Genomic DNA, 15,006 nt, shown 5'->3' on the forward strand with positions numbered 1-15,006 from the left:
CTCTCAAAATCCATAATTTATTTTCGACTGAAGAAAGACATACATAAACATCTTGGATGACATGGGGGTGAGTAAACTATCAGGAAATTTGAATTCTGAAATGAACTAATCCTTTAAAGGTTCTTCATGGAACCATCAATCAAAATTTCTTCAACCATCCTGAGACCATTTTATGGATTTAGTTTTAATTAATTAATTTTGTTTTGATTCATTTTTTTATTTTGAATTCTTTTCCAAGAGTGTACTCTGTTACCCCAGGAACCTTTTCACAACAAACAAAGCAATAATTAGTTAATACGTTTATAAATGATGGTGCAACTTTCACCTTTATCAGTTCGTCATCGTCTTTTTTTTTTTTTTTGCACTGGACACCGAGAGGGAAGGAAGTCCCTGTATCCTCTGCGAGCCCATGGATACTAGAAGGGATGTGTTCTTGATCCGGCTTTATCCTTTGAGCTGGAGGGGGTGAGGCCGGCCAAAGTCCAAACTACACAAATTGAGACAACCAGATGACATCTCTGATCCATCCATGGGATGCCGCAGCCAAAGGGGTTGTGTGAACCTACAAGCACACAGAAGTTTGTTTTAGTTTCCAGAGTTTCTTACAGACACATAACACATTTTCACAGATCAAACTACAGACTAGTGATGTCAGATTTGCGAACGAATCCTCCGTTTGAGCTGGTTCTTTTGAATGATTCAGTTAAATTGATCTGAAAAGCATTCATAAGAGACTCAACTGTAAGGTAGTCAGTAAGGCAAGAAAACATCTGACAGCTTATTCATGAACATTTACAACATTTAATTTATGTAATAGAATAATAAACAAATATACTGAAATATTTAACTACAAAAAAATATTTAACAAAATACAAAAACACTCATTTTAAATGCCAGGCTTTAATTTCTACACTGCAAAAAATTATCTTACTTAGTATTTCTGCCTTGTTTTCCAGTCTATATTTTCTTATATCAAGAATATAAATATAAAAATAAAATAAATATAAAGATAGATTTTCTTATATCAAGATTTTTATTAAGTAACAATGACTTTTTTTCTTGTTTTACGCATGAACTCAGTTTTTCGTAAAAAAAAATATTTTTATATACATTTTGCTTCTCCAGTAAACGCATCTTGATTTATGAATGTTGAGATATTTGTGCTGGAAAACAAGGCAAAAATACTGAGTAAGGAAATTTTTGCAGTTTGGGAACTTTTGAGCACTGCTATAGATGAATTGTCCACATTTTATTGTGTTTTTTAATCTGTTCTTTGAAATGAATTGTCCAAATCTTAAAATTAACTCTATTATCAACGTAATTACAATCTGCAATAATTAAATAGTTTACTTTAATTCATGCTAGTCATCACTTCACATTCCAATATGTACATAAATCATTTACTTATAATATTGCCGACTGAAACATCACATCACACATGGTGGTCGTGTTACAAACAGATGGTTAAAATCCAGCACTGAAGATCCAGTAGACTTTTTAAGTCTGTGGGAAATCTTCATAACCGTCTGGAGGTTGCTGTCCACACGTGGGCTTTAAGCGTGTTTTTCTGTACGTACTGTATCCTGTGCCTCTGTGTGTTGCACTACACGGTCCCAGTGCGCTGGTCGCCAAGCAACCCATGTACACAGGGAGCGTCGTCCGTTGGCGTCTCTGAACTGTGTGGAAACTGTAGGATGAAGTGAAGAAGGAAGGGTGACGGCAGCTTGAGTTTCGAAGTAGAACAGAAAGTGATTAAGCTGACTGCAGCTGGCCGACGCAGTGCATCGCATTTGCAGTGTTTCACTGCAAAAAAATGCTTTTACTCAGTATATTTGTCTTGTTTTACACTACAAATATCTAAACATTCTTAAATCAAGATGTATTTATTTGAGAAGCAAAATTACTTTAGATATTAAGCCATGTTTAAAAAAAAAAAAAAAAAAATGCTTGAAACAAGAAAAAAAATCTGCCAGTGAGGTAAATTTCCTTTGAATTAAGTTTCTTTTTCTGACCCCACTGACAGATTTTGTCTTGTTTTAAGCACAAACTCACTTAATTTTGATGATATATTTTAAGTCATTTTGCTTCTCAAGTACAGGGTTTCTCCAGGTTTTATGAAGGTAAATATAAGACTAAATTTAAAGACCTTTTAAAGACCAAGTAAAGAAGATTTAAGGAATAAATTGAAGGCAACACAACATGTCAATATGTTCTCTAAATGTAATTGTCTGAGTTTTATTACCAACACTCTGAAAACTTCCAACAGATATCCATTACTTTTTAATTCCTTTTATAAAGTGCTAAAAATGGATGTCCTCAGTATTTTGTCTTGTGCAATTGGGTCTTAAAGGGATGGTTCTCCCAAAAATGAAAGTTCTGTCATCATTCACTCACCCTCAAGTTGTTCCAAACCTGTATGAATTTATTTCTTCTGCTGAACACAAAAGAAGGTATTTTGAAGAACGTGGGTAACCAAACAGTTGACGTGCCCCATTGACTTCCATTATAGTAGGGAAATAAAATACTATGGAAGTCAATGGTCACATTCTTCAAAATATCTTCTTTTGTGTTCAGCAGAAGAAAGAAACTCATACAGGTTTGGAACAACTTGAGGGTGAGTAAATGATGACAGAACTTTCATTTTTGGGTGAACTATCCCTTTAAATCAGGAAGCATTTACTTGAGATGCTAGATGTGTTATTTTCTGTGAAATTTATCAAAATGAAGTGAGTTTACGCCTAAAACAAGAACAAATATCTGCCAATGGGGTCAGACTTAATTCAAAGGGAAGTTTTCATAACTCATAGACAGATATTTGTTCTTGTTTTAAGCATAAACACACTTCATTCTGTTTTTTTCAAGACTTCATTTTACATTTGCATCTCATGTAAATGTTTCTTGATTTAAGATGTTTAGATATTTTTATTGGAAAGCAGGACAAAAATAGATTTTAATTATAATAGATATAATTTTTTGTAATGCATGCAACATTTAATGCTATGACTTCATGCATTTAAGACTTTCTGCTCTGATTTAAAACTTTTTAAGGCCTTACTTATCTCTCCAGGCGCACTCGATTTGTTGAGATTAAACATTTCAGATCATACTCTTCATTTGTTACCACTGGTGTTCCTCAAGGCTCTGTTTTGGGCCCTCTTTTATTTATCATTTACTTGCTATCTCTTGGTTATATTTTTAGGAAATATGGCATTAGTTTTCATTGCTATGCAGATGACACCCAGCTCAATTTGTCCTCCAAGCCAAATTATACTCTTCTTTCTTCCTTTCCCAGATTGTCTAGAAGATATTAAATCCCAGTTTTCGCATAACTTTCTCAAGCTGAATACTGATAAAACAGAGGTTTTTCTTGTTGGCACTAAATCCAATAGCTTTTCACTCTCCATTGATAATTCTATAATATCTCCATATTCTCAGGTTAAGAGTCTGGGTCCTTGATAGTACTTTGTCTTTTGAAACGCATGTGAACAATGTTACTCGGTCTGCATATTTTCACCTATGAAATATGCTTTCCAATGGAAAACAAGACAAAAATACTAAGCAAACACAAAGTGTTCACTGCACAAAGCTGCACTGTAAAAGTCCCTCACAAAACACTGCACATGGTGTGTTTTCATTCAACTGATTTTCCTAAGCCATCTCTTTAGACACAAGCAGACTGGAGCTGACAAGCCAGCGCCGTGTCAATCACACCAGAGGATGTTCTCTCGGCTTGTTTTCTTCCTGCTCTGATCCTCGGGGAGTTTGCACTAACCAGCATGGCCCTGGGCTTCCTTTCAGGGGCTGAGGGCCTGGAGTGCTGCTGCTGTTTTGCAACAGAGACCATACAAAACCATACAGAGCTGGACCGAATTACCAAGTCAACACTGAAGAGTGCTTCTGTTTGGAGTACAGCTCCAAATCTGGGATTCTGCGGCTCAATCCAATTAACTGCAGCATGACAAGCACTAATTTAAAAACAAGTGCAAAACAAAAGCAAACAAATACAAAACAGAGGGAAAAAGTAAAGAAAACATCCTGTTGAAAGAAATTTTGCTACTAATCTGGAGTTAATGTGCATTAAAAAGTAATATTCTGCGTTAAGTGCAATAAAGCTCAATGAGCAGCAGCTGTCGTTCACGAAAAAAGTGATTTCAACTCGTTTCTCAGTTTGTAAAAACAAATTAAAACGTTTCAAGTAATAACTGCTATAGTGTTTCAAAGTCATTGCATGTGTTCACATATAAACACTTGACAACTATCCATAAAGTACACTCGAAAAAAGGCTGGGTTAAAAATGGACAAACCCAGTGGTTGGGTTAAATGTTTGCCCAATCTTCTGGGTAATTTTATTTAACTCAACTATTGTTTAAAAATGACTATATGTCTGGCTTAAAATGAACCCAAAATAGGTTGGAAATTAAAAACCAGACACATTAATTACTAGAGGCAACAGTAATAATCAAAAGGTGAACATTTGTTAATAAGCAATTTAATAAATTATTATTATTTAATTATTATTTATTAAACATATTAATAAATGTTAATTTCCAACCTATTTTGGGTTCATTTTAAGTGAGCAATATAGTAATTTTTAAGCAATAGTTTTTAAGCAAACGCTGGGTTTGTCCATTTTTAACCCTTCATTTTTTAGAGTGTACTGTTTACATTAAACAAATTACGTCGATAACACATGCAAGTTCATCCACACAGAAAAAGTAGTCTAAAAGTATGATTCGTGTAACTCATGTAAATGCTTTAACAAAAATACTTGTTTTTAAATGTCCCAGTGCAAACATCTTTTAACTCAGTAGTCTTATTTTCCAGTACAAATATCTAAACATTCTTAAATCCAGATACATTTACTTGAGAAGCAATTTTAAGTCTTGATCAAACTTAAGTGAGTTTATGCTTAAAACAAGACAAAATATGCAAGTAGGGTAAGAAAAATCTTGTTTCCCCTTTGAATTAAGTTCATTTTTCTTACCCCAATGATGGATATTTTGTCTTGTTTTAAGCACAAACTCAATTTTTTCAGAAAACATGCTTCTCAAGTAAATGTATCTTAATGTAAGAATATTTAGATATTTTAAATGGAAAACAAGACAAAAATACTAAGCAAAAAACTTTTTGGCAGTGATTGCCCATTAAGTTCTCCAAATGTGTTACTGAGGACCGGGTAAAAATTCTTTTCTGTGTTAATCAACAGCACGTCTCAGATGCTGTTGACAGAACTGATGTATTTAACCCAGAATATTCCTTTAAAGCAGAGATCAGCCTCCTTAAACCGTCGTGTTAAGACATTGGCTGCAATGGCAGGCTAAATCTCAGCAGACAGAGCAACACTCTGAGCTAATTAACCCATTAGACTCAAACATGTTTCCCAACATGCACTTGAGATCAGTTCCTATCAGAGTTTGCCAGCGGAGAGGCCCTTTGAAACGGAGCCTCTCAACTCTTCTGAAGAGCGTCCCAGACGGTTCCTCTGGTATTTTCTAATAAAAAACAGCAACGTTTCCTCAGCATGAACGTCAGTTTGTAAACCACCAGGTTCCCACTTCTTCCTGGTGGTCATTTAAATAAGAGGGTGACCTAAAAAAGAAGCGGCGTGACTCATGGAGAGACGTGGGAGAGGAAAGCATGACTAAGATGACTGAACAATATCAACCACAGATGAAAGTGTTTTGGCTTTTTATTCTTTACCTCAAACAGACTCCAGTCTGGAACAGACCTCAGCAAACACCTCCAGAGTGAAAAGCCACAAACCACGCAACAGATCTGAGCTTTAACAGCTTTCCTTAATTGCACTAAAATGACAGAATATGAGAAATAAGACAACAGAAATGCAATAAAAATAAGACTTTAGTTCAGCCAAAAATCTTTCACTTACCCTCATACTGGTCCAAAGCATTTCTGAAGGACGTTCGCACTGCTCTTTTCCATGCAGTTTAAGCATAGTCTAAAATGACAAAAAAAAAAAAAAAAAAGCACCATAAAAGGTCTTGAACATGCGGTAGCACATGAAATTTGAAAGTCACAGTGAAGTGGAAGAGTTTCAGTGAATAAAAACTTACATTTCTGTCTTATTTTTAAATTCAACGTGTCGCTTGCCGTTTCTTTGTAATTATTTGTGAAATTTACTAGCAACTTCTGAGTTGGTTTATATACTTCAAGTGGTCTTAGTTTATATTCTTGGTTTATATTCCCCCCTAAATTATATTTTAGGATGACAAAAAAGTTTAAAGTTCCATTTTTAGTCTGGTCTGCCTCAGCAGTCTAACACTGTTCTTCAATGTCAAAATGACTGAGATGGCCAATCAAATCAAAGTTTACTGTTCTCAAAAGCAGATCGTGAGTTCCAGTGCGAAGCATCAGTTGAACGTTGAAAGAGAGTGAGGTAAGATGTAAATAGCAAAACATTTAATATGTGTCAATTGTTTTGTGATAGAAATGTTAAACGACCGACAGTAACATCCAGTGATGCAAACTACACAACTGTTCCCCAAAAATGGCCGTGTTGAATTGAAAATATGCATTTACGTGATTCGTTTAATTCCTGATTGTCAAGACAAGAAACATTTTACGTTTTCAACATATTAGGCATACAAATAAAAGTATGTGTGCATATTTTAATGCAAATAATATTTGCAAATAGTTAAAAATGATTATTTCCCAACTGGAATTAGACCTAGAATTTCCTTCACCCTTCTGTTTCTTTATGCTTTATAAAAAAAAATTGGTCCCCGCCCAATGTTCAAGACGTTACGGCCTTTACTCATGTTGATCCAAAGCATTTTTGAAGGATGTTCATGCTGCTCTTTTCCATGCAATAAAAGCATAGACTGAAGGGCTTGAAAGTCACAGTGGATTGGAAGTGTTTCAGACAATAAAAACGTACATTTCAGTCTTCTTCCTCGCATAAAGCCAAATCTATGACTTCCAAAGACTTGGAATTTTATCACATACACTGTATAAAAAATTTTTTTTTAAAAATGAACTTTTTTTTTTTTCATCATTCACTAACACAAGTTGTTTCAAACCTATATTAATTTCTTTGTTCTGCTGAACACAAAAGAATATATTTTGAATAATGTGGGTAACAGCTGATGGGCTACATTGACTTTTCTACACTCTAAAAAACACTGGGTTAAAAACAAGCCAATTTGGGCTGTGTAAATATAGGAGAGAACACATGTTGGGTTAATTTTACCCAGCAAATTGGGTTGTTTATTTAACCCAGGGTTAAATGGGTTGATTCATTTTTACTATAATACTAGCTTCTTTTTTTCTTTCACTTCATACATGAATTATTGTTTATGGATTAATTTAAATCCTCGAAACGGTTTTAAATACTTCACACAACCACTGGTTTGCATGATAATTCCTTTATTTTCTATCATATTTTACAGTATAGCATATTTTATAGTGTTTTTAATACATATTGCCTACATTTAAGCTCGTTTAACAAACATTAGAAGTAAAAATTAAACATTCTGTGACTGACTCCATAACCTGTCCATTAATAAACAGTGTACAATTCTGAGATCATATTTTCACATCCTAAGTATTTATATTCTGTATATTTTTTAATAAAATCATAAAATTGTATGCAAGGCATCAGGCATTTTCATCACTGGATTATGTCTGCCCCAGGAGCTGGGTAACACTAAAACTACCCAAACACTGGGTTATGTCTGACCCAGGAGCTGGGTAACACTAAAACTACCCAAACACTGGGTTATGTCTGACCCAGGAGCTGGGTAACACCCAAACATTGGGTTATGTCTGACCCAGGAGCTGGGTAACACCCAAACATTGGGTTATGTCTGACCCAGGAGCTGGGTAACAGAAAAACTACCCAAACACTGGGTTATGTCTGACCCAGGAGCTGGGTAACACCCAAACATTGGGTTATGTCTGACCCAGGAGCTGGGTAACAGAAAAACTACCCAAACACTGGGTTATGTCTGACCCAGGAGCTGGGTAACACCCAAACATTGGGTTATGTCTGACCCAGGAGCTGGGTAACAGAAAAACTACCCAAACACTGGGTTATGTCTGACCCAGGAGCTGGGTAACACCCAAACACTGGGTTATGTATGACCCAGGAGCTGGGTAACACCCAAACATTGGGTTATGTCTGACCCAGGAGCTGGGTAACACTAAAACTACCCAAACACTGGGTTATGTCTGCCCCAGGAGCTGAGTAACACCCAAACACTGGGTTATGTCTGACCCAGGAGCTGGGTAACACCCAAACACTGGGTTATGTATGACCCATGAGCTGGGTAACACCCAAACACTGGGTTATGTATGACCCAGGAGCTGGGTAACACCCAAACACTGGGTTATGTATGACCCAGGAGCTGAGTAACACCCAAACACTGGGTTATGTCTGCCCCAGGAGCTGGGTAACACCCAAACACTGGGTTATGTATGACCCATGAGCTGGGTAACACCCAAACACTGGGTTATGTATGACCCAGGAGCTGGGTAACACCCAAACACTGGGTTATGTATGACCCAGGAGCTGGGTAACACCCAAACACTGGGTTATGTATGACCCAGGAGCTGGGTAACACCCAAACACTGGGTTATGTATGACCCAGGAGCTGAGGTAACACCCAAACACTGGGTTATGTATGACCCATGAGCTGGGTAACACCCAAACACTGGGTTATGTATGACCAGGAGCTGGGTAACACCCAAACACTGGGTTATGTATGACCCAGGAGCTGGGTAACACCCAAACACTGGGTTATGTCTGACCCAGGAGCTGGGTAACACCCAAACACTGGGTTATGTATGACCCAGGAGCTGGGTAACACCCAAACATTGGGTTATGTATGACCCAGGAGCTGGGTAACACCCAAACACTGGGTTATGTCTGACCCAGGAGCTGGGTAACACCCAAACACTGGGTTATGTATGACCCAGGAGCTGGGTAACACCCAAACATTGGGTTATGTCTGCCCCAGGAGCTGAGTAACACCCAAACACTGGGTTATGTCTGCCCCAGGAGCTGGGTAACACCCAAACATTGGGTTATGTATGACCCAGGAGCTGGGTAACACCCAAACATTGGGTTATGTATGACCCAGGAGCTGGGTAACACCCAAACACTGGGTTATGTATGACCCAGGAGCTGAGTAACACCCAAACACTGGGTTATGTATGACCCAGGAGCTGAGTAACACCCAAACACTGGATTATGTATGACCCAGGAGCTGAGTAACACCCAAACACTGGGTTATGTATGACCCAGGAGCTGAGTAACACAAAAACTACCCAAACACTGGGTTATTACATCTGACCCAGGAGCTGGGTAACACAAAAACTACCCAAACACTGGGAAAATAACCCAAAAAAAAAAAATGACCCAAAAGGCTCAACCCAGGACTTGGGTAGAAAAAATAACCCAAAATTTTTTAGAGTGTATAGTAATTTTTGCCATACTATGGAAGTCAATGGGGACCATCAACGGTTTGGTTTTCACCATTTGTCAAAATACCTTCTTTTATGTTCCACACAAGAAAGAATCTCATACAGGTTTGGAACAACTTGAGGGTGAGTAAATGATGACAGAACTTTCATTTTTTGGGTGAACTATCCCTTTAAGAGCCAGGCATGGCCCTTTTTCTGCAGATGCTCTAAAGATCCTGACGATAGTTTTTTGTTTGTAAAACTATTCAGGTCAGTCTTGCCACGGGCGCCCCCCTTGGGCCTCACTAAACTGTGCTACATCAGGTGGCTCGGTGCAGGTTTTTTTTTTTTTTTTTTGGAGGTACCTGGACTGAACATGCCAGTTTCTATAAATGTTTGCAAGAGAAAAAAAACCTGACAGGTAAAAAGGGCTTTTGATGGGATAAGGAGGACAGTGAGAAAGGGAGGCAGGCGTGCGTATGTGAACTGCGGTGCCAGGCCCCTGGTCACAATCACACAGATTTGCATTCCACTCTAACAGGATATTGCCCAAAGTCCCCCTGAGGAGCTTAGCCGTCGTGTTGGACCTTAACTCCCAGTGTGCACCACATCTCTCTCTCACACACACACACAAATAGACACTTTTTCTCTCTCTCTCTCTCTCTCTCTCCCTCCCTTTTCTTTCCCTCACAGCTTAATCCCCTCTGTCTCCTTTCTTTCTTTTAGCTCTTTCAGTTTAACTCTCACACTCTTCATCATCTCAGCTGCTCAGCCCTCCACTCGTCTTCTCGTGGTCCCCTCAAACATTTAATTAGCTTATTGGCATACATCACTTCTCTTACGTGTGTTTACCTTCATTTTAAATCAGACACACAGAGAAAAGTTATAAGTATCACATAGACATGTAAGGGGCAATTTCAAATATATAGTTTGTTTGTATTCTTCAAGTGTTATGAAAAATGCCATGCATGCTATACAATGCTACGCTTGCTATCAACTACATTTGCATTTCCTTTAGGAAACAGCAGTGCTTGCAAAGCAGCAAAATAAATGCAAAGGTGAGGTAACACAAGGCTCTGAGCATTTTAAATTACTTTATCAACACAAATATGGGATATATGGAAGCTTGTTTCTGCCATGAAATAAAAAATAAAAAAGGTAATTGCGACTTTTTATCTAACAATTCTGACTTTTTTCTCAGAATTGCGAGATATAAACTCAAATTGCAAGTTATAAAGTCAGGACTGCGTGATATAAAGTCAGAATTGCATGTTATAATGTCCAATTGTGAGGGAAAAAAGACGTTTTTTCTCAGAATTGGGAGTTTATCTCTCAATTCTGACTTTATAAGATGCAATTGCGAGTTTATATCATGCAATTAAAGGAAATAAAGTCAGAATTGTGAGATAAAAAGTCGCAATTACCTTTTTAATTTTTTTATTTTGTGGCGGAAACAAGCTTCCAAAGGGATATGATCTTTTTCGTTTTAATCAATGATGCATCTTAAATATCAGTATTCAATTCAAAATTTTAAAATATACCATCTATTAGTCAATGTTCACCTAAAGTGTGTGTGTGTGTGCATATGAATGCAACACCCACTTAAAGCATACCTATAGTTTTAGGTTTGTGACCAACCACAATTCAGTATGCAAATAGATTACCAAAAACAGACAGCACAGCCTGAAATGATGTATAACACAAAGTTTGAATCATGTTAAGCAGTTTGGGCAGAATAATGCAATACTAAAAAGGTTTAAAACTTATTTAACCAAAATTGCTATAGAATATCAATACAAGCACTGTAGTAAAACATTTTATCAAGAGAAATCACAGAAAAGTAATATGTTGTATATACTCAATTCTTTTGATGAGAGATCGTCTAGTTTAACCTATATTTAAAGTTTAATCTTATAGTGCACTGTAAACCCTAACGCTCAAAATACTTAATTAGTTTGAGTAGGACAAACTTAAATTAAACAAATTAGTTCAGTTAAATGAACTGTTATGCATATTTAGAACTTTATTTTTCTTTTGAGTTCACAGCACTGACATATTTCAAGTAAACCGAACTGTTTCACTGTTTTGAGTTGTATAAACTAATTTCTTTTAATTTAGACTAACTTAAGTTTAACTGAAACTGATTAATGAAAAGAGAGATTTAGTAGAGATTAATGTTGTGTTATGCTAATCTAGAAGAGTTTCTGTTAATGTGGGGTTTTGGAGAGTTACCATCATGGTGACGAGTTTGGTTTGAGAGCAGGTAAGTTACATGTTTTAAGTTGCTGTACTCATTCAGTAAGTGCTATTGTTAACATGTTAGCAAATTAGCAAGTTGTCAATTTCTTAATTAGTTTGTTATAGCTAGCAAAAATATTTACATTGAGATAACCTGATAATTTGAAGTTAAATGTATAAATTAGTGTACTCAAATATTTCAAGTTAAGAACAATAAAAATGCATGAGTACAAAAAAAAAAATCTTACTTTCTTAACTTGAATTCTCATTCAACTTTGTTTGAGTTCTGACAACTTGCTAGGGTTTACAGTGAACTCATTTAATTTGCAAGAACTAAAAAAAAAAAAGTTAATTTACTAAATATTTTATGTTAATTGCTATCAAAATGTACGAGTTAGCTAACTCAGTACATCAAGTTAGGATCAATTAACATGCAAACTCAAAACTTGATAGTTCTGCTTACTTAAAATTGAGAACATCATAACTCAAAAAAATTGATGTAACTAATTACCTCAAATTTTTTGAGTTAGCCCAACTTATTCGGGTTTACAGTGTGTACAGAAATTACGATAATAAAAAAAGAATGTTACACTTAGTAAACATTTTTTTTTTTTTTTTTTTATCAAACCCAATATGGGCACTAAAAGAAGAAAAACAATACACAAGCCATAAAGGCTACATTCAGCCGTCATGAAGGAAATGTGATTCAGAGGCTGCAGTCAATGTTTTTACGAGTTTTAATTCTATATACCGCCTCCCCTGCCACAAAACCAGCCCCCACGCAGCTAGTTGAGAAACAAAAACTCTCTGTCCTATTCTCACACACACACACACTAATGCACAAACTCACTCTGTCTTTGTCTCAAACACAGAGCATCTGGTCTTGGGTAGGGCAGCATATGTTTTAATTTTGATTGACTCACCTGTCACCTATACTGCCCTCCTCATTGTTACCCCCTCAAACACACACACACATCCCCCCTTTTTTGCTCCCCGTAAAATACCTCTCCACCCCCCCATCCTGCCAAACGCAGGCCATTAACCATTTCCTACGAGCTGCTGGTAAAAGGAAGGAAACAGCATGCCAGGCTTTCACACAACACGCGGCGCTAGGAAAGTTGTGCGCCCTTGAAGTCCAGCGAGCTGGGGTAAAAGTCATGCTAATTGACGGGCGAGCTTAATTTAAATGAGCCCGTAACTAAAATCGGACTAGAAAGAGTGGGGCGACCTGCGATAGGGCGAAACTTTCTAAACCTTTCAATCGGCCCCGCCGTCAAACCACTTTGATGTGCTCGATGCTTTTCATCAGTTTCCTCTCCGCTTATGAAAAAGGCATTTCAAGTACAAAGGCTCGTGAGCACATTTGTAATTTGTCTCCTCTTTCGAGAACAAATGGACGTGGCAAAAACCATTTTGCCTTGTTCTGGAAAAAAGAGAGAGATCTGAATGAAAGTGCATATGAAAGGTGCAAGGCAGGAGAGAGCAGCAGTGAGGACGGACAGAAAGAGAAGAGAGGGGGGCATGATTTTTCACTCAAGTCAAACCCTATTTCACATCAGGCTGTTGTAACACCTCGTCCGTGAGCTCTTCGAGAGAGACGGACATAAATGAGGAGGGTAGAGAGGTGAAAAAACAGGGGGTGATCGAGAATAAAGGTCCAAATCCTCGACTGTGAAAACTGTGGCTCCGGGAAAGTGTATGCACGCCTTGTTTGGCTAATAACCTGGACTCTTGTAAAATGTGAATGAGGGAGTCCTCGGAGCTTATAATTTCACACCCGTGAGGCAGGGGAGATGAGTGTGAATTAAAGGAGGACAGATCCACGTTGGCGGTTCCCCAGGCCGTCACACCAGAGCGGAGACGGCAAGACCGCTGACTCCTAGAATAAAAAGAGGTCTGGATCAGTCATCAAAAGCCACACTGAGAGATGCAACAGAGTCACAGTTACTTACCGTAAACCATGCGCTAATTTCATTCAGAGGCCTTCTGTTAACCACAGTGACAAACGTATTACTTGAGCCTGCAGATATCAATCACAAATGTAATATGTGTTACAATTGATCAACTTTTCAGCGTAATTTTGATCCTAACATATTAAGATAAATTACACCTGTATGAATATTTTAAGTTCACTACAGTAAAATGGCTATCTAAAGATTTTGTTTTAGATGTTAAAATATTTTTGTAATATTATAATAGATTATATTAGATTATATCAAGGCCATAACCATGCCTTGAACATGGGGGGGGGTCCAAATTTTTTAAATTTAAAAATATGCCCACATTCACTCTTGTTTGTGTCTAATATGTAAAAAATGTAAAAAAAAAAAAAAAAAAAAAAAAAAATTGTCTCGTCACATCCAGTTTAAATGATAGCATATTTTCAATTCAAAATGGAGAAATTCCATAAAAAAGTTGAATAGTTTGCATCACTGTATTTTACTGTGGGTTGTTAAAAACATATCCATCGTAAAACAGTCGTCAAATATTAAATGTTTAGCTATTTATATCTTACCACGCACGCACTCTTTCACTGTAAAATCTAAAAGCGTCACGTTGGAATTCACACTGGCCTTCAGTGAATAGTAAGCCCCACCTTCTTTGATCTGATTGGCCAACATTTTGACATTGACGAGCACTGTTAGACCTCTGAGGCAGAGCAGACTAAAAATGTAACTTTTTAAACTGTCTATCATCCTAACAACAAACAGAGAGGTGCGTAATGGAGCAGCATTAAGACATATCAAATATTGGGGGAGACAATTTGGCCATTTCCAATTATTGGGGGGATATATATACATATCTTAATTTTTTTATCCATGCACTATTGAAAACATAGCAATGAGTAAAAGTCGGGGTAAAAATTTGTTTACTTGAACCTACGGATATCAATCCCACATGTAATCTGTGTCTGAATCTCTACATTTATACTTGCTTATTAAGCATTTTTTAATGAATCTAAAATACTTTCGGCTACCAATCATTGCGGATACACATCAGAGATTATCAGCCCCAAAAGCATATAAAATCAGCACAAAATGTCTACAGATCATGTCAAGGCCCAATTGCATTTCTAAGAACTGTCTGCCAAGTCTATCAGCCATCTTTAAAGCTGAAGTGTGCATTTTCAACAATGTTTCCCAGATTTTTATATGCTGAAACAACTATAAACAAGTTCTTAGATTGATTTTTCAGAAAAGTTGCTCTGTTTGTTTTTCGGCGCAACTGGCTCAGCCAATGGCGTGATTTTGAGGCGGGACTACCTGTATGTCTGACCAATGACGTGTTCAGGGGAAACCTGTTTGAAAACAGGCATTATATTGCAATTACAATAGGTGACAAAAAATA

At 37.0% G+C, this 15,006-nt stretch overlaps 1 long non-coding RNA gene across 2 annotated transcripts in view; it reads right to left on the bottom strand.

Moving 5' to 3' along the window:
* Positions 1 to 15,006, bottom strand: part of LOC127516921 (uncharacterized) — a 25,337-nt gene continuing 10,331 nt past the window's right edge. Inside the window, exons 2-3 of one of the 2 annotated variants that reach the window (XR_007931133.1) lie at positions 5,701 to 5,956; positions 1 to 562 (exon numbers count right to left, since the gene is read on the bottom strand). This is a non-coding gene — a long non-coding RNA (uncharacterized LOC127516921). Of the gene's footprint in view, positions 563 to 5,700; positions 5,957 to 12,722; positions 13,538 to 13,610; positions 13,679 to 15,006 lie in introns of those variants that run through there. The other variant, XR_007931132.1, reaches the window with a different exon arrangement.

This window comes from Ctenopharyngodon idella, chromosome 8 (genome assembly GCF_019924925.1).
Source record: "Ctenopharyngodon idella isolate HZGC_01 chromosome 8, HZGC01, whole genome shotgun sequence".
Classification (NCBI taxonomy): Eukaryota; Metazoa; Chordata; class Actinopteri; order Cypriniformes; family Xenocyprididae; genus Ctenopharyngodon; species Ctenopharyngodon idella.